This window comes from Lolium perenne, chromosome 5 (assembly GCF_019359855.2).
Source record: "Lolium perenne isolate Kyuss_39 chromosome 5, Kyuss_2.0, whole genome shotgun sequence".
Taxonomy (NCBI): Eukaryota; Viridiplantae; Streptophyta; class Magnoliopsida; order Poales; family Poaceae; genus Lolium; species Lolium perenne.
Window position 1 is genome coordinate 156,561,629 of NC_067248.2, and position 7,668 is coordinate 156,569,296.

Here is a 7,668-nt window from a genome sequence, read left to right on the forward strand (position 1 = left end):
CAACAAAAATATTAGAGATCTTTATAGTATTTATCTTGAGTTAGGACATGTGGTGTTTGAAGAGAAAATTAAAAAACCCATGGAACTTTGTTTGCAAAATAGCTGTAGCAATGTTATTAGCATGAACTCTTTGAACACTATCATTGCTAATGCTATGGAAGAATTTAAGCTTGGGGAAGCTGGTTTTGATGAGCATGATATTTTTAGTCCCCCAAGCATTGAGGAGAAAATTTTCTTTGATGATACTTTGCCTCCTATTTATGATGATTATAATGATAGTGGTCTTTTGGTGCCGCCTACTATGGAGAGTAAATTTTATTATAATTATACTATGCCTCCTACACTTGATGAGAATAATAATGATAACTACTTTGTTGAATTTGCTCCCACTACAACTAATAAAATTGATTATGCTTATGTGGAGAGTAATACTTTTATGCACATGAACCATGATAAGAATGTTTTAAGTGATGGATATATTGTTGAGTTTGTTCATGATGCTACTGAAAATCTTTATGAGAGAGGAAAATATGGTTGTAGAAATTTTCGTGTTACTAAAACACCTCTCTTTTTGCTGAAAATCTTGAAGTTACACTTGTTTTATCTTTCTATGCTTGTTGGATTATGCTTCATGAATTTGTTTATTTACAAGATTCCATTTCATAGGAAGTGGGTTAGGCTTAAAATTTGTTTCATACTTGCTTTTGATGCTCTCTTTTGCTTCAACTCTTATTTCTTGGGAGTGCATCATTAAAATTGTTGAGCCCGTCTTAACGGCTATAAAGAAAGCACTTCTTGGGAGATAACCCATGTTTTTATTTTGCTACTATTTTGTTGTGTCTTGGAAGTTGTTACTACTGTAGCAACCTCTCCTTATCTTTATTTTATTGCATTGTTGTGCCAAGTAAAGTCTTTGATAGTAAAGTCAATACTAGATTTGGATTACTGCGCAGAAACAGATTTCTTGCTGTCACGAATTTGGGTATGGTTCTCTGTAGGTAACTCAGAAAAATCTGCCAATTTACGTGCGTGATCCTCAGATATGTACGCAACTTTCATTCAATTTGGGCATTTTCATCTGAGCAAGTCTGGTGCCTCTAAAAAATTCGTCTTTACGGACTGTTATGTTTTGACAGATTCTGCCTTTTATTTCGCATTGCCTGTTTTGCTATGTTTGATGGATTTCTTTGTTCCATTAACTTTCAGTAGCTTTGTGCAATGTCCAGAAGTGTTAAGAATGATTATGTCACCTCTGAATATATGAATTATGCACTGACCCTCTAATGAGTTTGTTTTGAGTTTGGTGTGGAGGAAGTTTTCAAGGGTCAAGAGAGGAGGATGATACAATATGATCAAGAAGAGTGAAAAGTCAAAGCTTGGGGATGCCCCCGTGGTTCATCCCTGCATATATTTTAAGAAGACTCAAGCATCTAAGCTTGGGGATGCCCAAGGCATCCCTTCTTCATCGGCAACTTATCAGGTTCCTCTAGTGAAACTATATTTTTATTCTGTCACACCTTATGTGCTTTACTTGGAGCGTCTGTTTGTTTTTGTTTTTATTTTCGTTTTGTTTGAATAAGATCGGATCCTAGCATTCTTTGTTTGGGAGAGAGACACGCTCCGCAGTTTCGTATGAACACATGTGTTCTTAGCTTTATTTCTAATGTTCATTGCGAAAGTTGGACTATTTCATTCATTGTTATATGGTTGGAAACGGAAAATGCCGCATGTGGTAAATGGTTTAATGTCTTGAATAATGTGATACTTGGCAATTGTTGTGCTCATATAGATCATGTTTAAGCTCTTGCATCATGTACCTTGTACTCATTAATGAATAACTACATAGAGCTTGTTAAAATTTGGGTTGCATGATTGATCTCTAGAGTCTAGATATTTTCTAGTTAAGGTGTTTGAACAACAAGGAGACAATGTAAAGTCTTATAATACCTACAATATGTTCATATGTGAGCTTTGCTGCACCTTTTATACTTGAGTTTTCTTCAAACAACCTTGCTAGCCTAGCCTTGTATTGAGAGGAATTCTTCTCGTGCATCCAAATCCTTGAGCCAAATACTATGCCATTTGTGTCCACCATACCTACCTACCACATGGTATTTCTCCGCCATTCCAAAGTACATTACTTGAGTGCTACCTTTAAATTTCTATTCTTTGCCTTTACAATATATAGCTCATGGGACAAATAGCCTTAAAAACTATTATGGTGAAGAATATGTACTTATGTGTCTTATTTCTTAATAAGTTGCTTGTTGAGCGGTAACCATGTTTCTGGGGACGCCATCAACTTTCACCTTTGTTGAATATCATGTGAGTTGCTATGCATGTTCGTCTTGTCTGAAGTAAGGGAGATTTTCATGATCAAATGGTTTGAGTATGCATACTGTTAGAGAAGAACATTGGGCCGCTAACTAAAGCCATGATTCATGGTGGAAGTTTCAGTTTGGACACAAAACCTCAATCTCTTATGAGAATATTACCTGTTGTTGAATGCTTAAGCATTCAAAGAGGAGTCCATTATCTGTTGTCTATGTTGTCCCGGTATGGGTGTCTAAGTTGAGAATGATCAAAAGCGAGAAATCCAATGCGAACCTTCTCCTTAGACCCTTGTACAGGCGGCATAGAGGTACCCCTTTGTGACACTTGGTTGAAACATATGCTATGCAATGATAATCTGTGTTAATCCAAGATAATTAGGACAAGGTGCGAGCACTATTAGTATACTATGCATGAGGCTTGCAACTTATATGATATCTTATACATAACACATATGTTTTATTACTACCGTTGACAAAATTGTTTCTTGTTTTCAAAATGAAAAGCTCTAGCACAAAAATAGTAATCAATGCTTCCCTCTGCGAAGGGCCTATCTTTTACTTTATTGTTGAGTCAGTTTACCTACTTCTTTCTATCCCAGAAGCAAACACTTGTATCAACTGTGTGCATTGATTCTTACATGTTTACCTATTGCACTTGTTATATTACTTTGTGTTGACAATTATCCATGAGATATACATGTTGAAGTTGAAAGCAACCGCTGAAACTTATATCTTCCTTTGTGTTGTTTCAAAGCTTTCTACTAAGAATTTATTGCTTATGAGTAACTCTTATGCAAGTCTTATTGATGCTTGTCTTGAAAGTATTATTCATGAAAAGTCTTTGCTATATGATTCATTTGTTTACTCATTATCTTCCTCATTGCTTCGAATCGCTGCATTCATCTCATATACTTACAATAGTATTGATCAAGATTATGATAGCATGTCACTTCAGAAATTATCTTTGTTATCGTTTACCTACTCGAGGGCGAGTAGGAACTAAGCTTGGGGATGCTTGATTCGTCCCAAACGTATCTATAATTTCTTATGTTCCATGCTACTTTTATGATGATACTCACATGGTTTATACACATTATATGTCATTATTATGCATTTTCCGGCACTAACCTATTGACGAGATGCCGAAGAGCCAGTTGTTGTTTTCTGCTGTTTTTGGTTTCAGAAATCCTACAAAGGAAATATTCCCGGAATTGGACGAAATCAACGCCCAGGGTCCTATTTTCACACGAAGCTTCCAGAAGACCGAAGAGGATAAGAAGTGGGGCCACGAGGCGGCCACACACTAGGGCGGCGCGGCCTGGGTCTTGGCCGCGCCGGCCAGTTGTGTGGGGCCCTCGTGTGGCCCCCTAACCTGCCCTTCCGCCTACTTAAAGTCTTCGTCGCGAAACCCCCAGTACCGAGAGCCACGATACGGAAAACCTTCCAGAGACGCCGCCGCCGCCAATCCCATCTCGGGGGATTCAGGAGATCGCCTCCGGCACCCTGCCGGAGAGGGGAATCATCTCCCGGAGGTCTCTTCATCGCCATGATCGCCTCCGGATCGATGTGTGAGTAGTCCACCCCTGGACTATGGGTCCATAGCAGTAGCTAGATGGTTGTCTTCTCCTCATTGTGCTATCATGTTAGATCTTGTGAGCTGCCTATCATGATCAAGATCATCTATTTGTAATGCTACATGTTGTGTTTGTTGGGATCCGATGAATATTGAATACTATGTCAAGTTGATTATCAATCTATCATATATGTTATTTATGTTCTTGCATGCTCTCCGTTGCTAGTAGAGGCTCTGGCCAAGTTGATACTTGTGACTCCAAGAGGGAGTATTTATGCTCGATAGTGGGTTCATGCCTCCATTAAATCTGGGACAGTGACAGAAAGTTCTAAGGTTGTGGATGTGCTGTTGCCACTAGGGATAAAACATCGATGCTTTGTCTAAGGATATTTGTATTGATTACATTACGCACCATACTTAATGCAATTGTCTGTTGTTTACAACTTAATACCGGAAGGGGTTCGGATGATAACCTGAAAGTGGACTTTTTAGGCATAGATGCATGCTGGATAGCGGTCTATGTACTTTGTCGTAATGCCCTGATTGAATCTCATAGTACTCATCATGATATATGTATGTGCATTGTTATGCCTTCTTTATTTGTCAATTGCCCAACTGTAATTTGTTCACCCAACATCTGTTTATCTTATGGGAGAGACACCACTAGTGATCTGTGGACCCCAGTCCTATTCTTTACATCTGAAATACAATCTACTGCAATTGTTCTTTACTGTTCTTCGCAAACAATCATCATCATCCACACTATACATCTAATCCTTTGTTTACAGCAAGCCGGTGAGATTGACAACCTCACTGTTACGTTGGGGCAAAGTTCTGTGATTGTGTTGTGCAGGTTCCACGTTGGCGCCGGAATCCCTGGTGTTGCGCCGCACTACACTCCGCCGCCATCAACCTTCAACCTGCTTCTTGGCTCCTACTGGTTCGATAAACCTTGGTTTCTTTCTGAGGGAAAACTTGCTACTGTACGCATCACACCTTCCTCTTGGGGTTCCCAACGGACGTGTGTTTCACGCGCAATCACAAGTCTTTCTTTATCCAATGATCTTCGAGATTGCTCCATCATTACGAGAGCTTGTTTTTTCATCAACTGGAATTGTTGACGGAGCTCGTCCAAGTCTTCATTTGGTACATCACTCGAATAACCTCCAATACACTCGACAGCAGAGGACCTTTTCGAGCACGACGTAGCAGGCAAAGCAGTCGAGGAATGAGGCTCATCGGTATAGTTGTCAAAAATCAACTGAAGAGAAATATTTCGATATCAAATAACTCGGAAACATGGCTTTTCATTAATAAGAGCAGGTATTTACATTGCTATTACAAAAGAAGAGTTCCTAATGAACAAATGGGGCAGTTGTCGCCAAAGCTACTATGGCGACAGCAACAAAAGAGAGAAAACAAAAGAGAAGGCAAGGTCGTCTACTTGACCTCCGGCTTCGATGAACTAGGAGCGGGAGTTGGCTTGCATCCGAGGTAGGCGAGGATTTTCTTTGAGTTGGGCTTGGCAGCCTTAATCAACGACTGCCACCTTTTCGTTTACATCTCCTTTGTGTCGCCAACTCTCGCCCAGTCGACATCTTGTTGGCTTTCAGCAACCAAGGCGATAGTGCCTTCAACACCAACTTTCAAACCTTCTTGGCGAAGTTTGAGCCCAAGATCTTCTTGAGAATTGAAGCACTTAGCGAGAGCAGTAAAAGTCGTGGGTTCTTCCTTTTTCGTGAAGAAGTAGGGAAAAAGCCGCGACAGACCTGTCCTGGCTTCGACAAGGCCTTCACGCGCCTCATCTCCATGGATCTCAAGGAGGGAAAGCGTGTCAATAAGGCGATCACCTTCAGGATTTTCCAGATCATAATCTTGCTGCATTTTCCCTAAATGAGTAAAAATAAGATTGTCAAGAAAAAGCGAGCAAGGACAAATATGACGACCCGAAGAAATAACAAGGATCTGAGTACTTACTAACAAAATGTCGACTCTGCGACTCCAAGCGAGTAAGGATTTCTTTTTCACGAGTAGACTGGTGAGCTATGTTGTCGCTCAGAGAAGTTTCCGCGTCATGAAGTCTTTTTCGACGATCTTCGACGGCGGCAACATCCGCTTTAGCTTTCTTGCGAGCTCTTTCGCTTTGCTCTAACTTGATAGCAAGAGCGTCAGCGCGTTTTTTGGATTCCGCAAGAGTCTCTGGCATAATAAACGATAATACAATGTCATGACAAAATAATGAAGGAGTATATTCAGCAGAAGAGGCATGTAAAAATAGTACCTTCAAGCTTGGCGGCATAATCACGGTACCCGATAAATTGGGTACCGAGGCGGACAAATTCCTTCATCAAAGGATGAAGAGAAGACCACAGAAAAGAGAAATCAATATAGGAAGCGAAAGCTCGACAGCACCAAGCAAAAACTAGAGGGGAGTTCAAAGCATTGAAATGTTCGGAATATAAAAAAAAAAAGAGAAAAGAAGAGACAACTTACATCATCCATTAAAGGAGTCGTGGAACTACCAATTAACATGGCAGACTCCTTGGCTGGCTCTATCCTAGCTCTCTTTGTTGAAGAGGCTCGGGGGCTCGCAACTGGAGTTGGATGCTCTGTGTCTTGCTGAGGAGGCGAGGTTTCGTCCCCATCAGGTTGAGCTTCAGAGACAACTAAAGTACGAGACGTACTCGTTCGAGCAGTCGCGTCAATAGGTGGATTTTCATCCTCGTCACCACTACAATAAATAAAGCGACAAGATAAGAAACAATATAGACAAAATATCGAGAGCAAACAACAAAGGGCAGCAAGAACTTACGAGCTGACAAGGGCATCTTCGTAAGGGTTGAAAGTTGTCCTTTCTTCAGTAGGAACAACTTCTTCGGCAGGAGGAGCACCGGGTTTGGAGGTGCCGGAATCGGCAACTTCGTCCCTCTTTCTCTTGTTCCTTGGAGAAGCAGCTGAGGGAGGAGAGTGTGCCGATGTGGTAGCCTCAGATTCAACTTCCTTTTCAGAGGATGCCGCGGATTTTTGAGAACCCGCAATTTCACTCTCATGGCGAGAAGTACCCTGGTTGTCGTCGGTGACAACAGCCCGTTCTTCGACTTCTCCACCTTCAGGAAGGGGAGGAAGAGAAGCTAGAACTGGATGATTCTACAAAGACAAAGAATGTCGACAAGAAGTTATGCAAGGGGTGTCAGCAAAAATAGTAGTCGATAAAAAAAATAGTCAAACAAAAATTACCTGAGGGAGCGCGTTGGTGGTGCTATATGGTTTCACGCGACAAGACGACGGGACAGGGTCTTTCTTGCTGAGCGAAGAGATTTTTCGGACAAGTTTTTCTAAGTCCTTGACCGACAAATCTACCGACAGGCGATGCACATCTTTGTCGCCAGCATACATCCAGAGAGGGTTTTTGCGAGCTTGCAGAGGCTGCACCCTAATCCTAAGGAAATACGCCGTGATTTGGATACCCGACAATTCTTGTCCACGGGTATTTTGAAGCTCGTGGATGCGTGTCATCAGCGCCTCTGTCGCTGTTTTCTCTTCGTCGCTAGCCTCTGCATCCCAGGACCGGCGGCGACAAATTTTTTCGTTGCCATCAAAAGGGGGAATGTTGTGTTCTGCCGAGTCGTGGCTTTCCTCGTGGATGTACAACCATTTTTTGCGCCACCCTTGAACTGAGTCAGGGAATTTGACGTCAAAGTACTCGACATCAGGGCGGACGCAGATAACAACGCCGCCTATGTTATAGGCAACGTTGGGAGA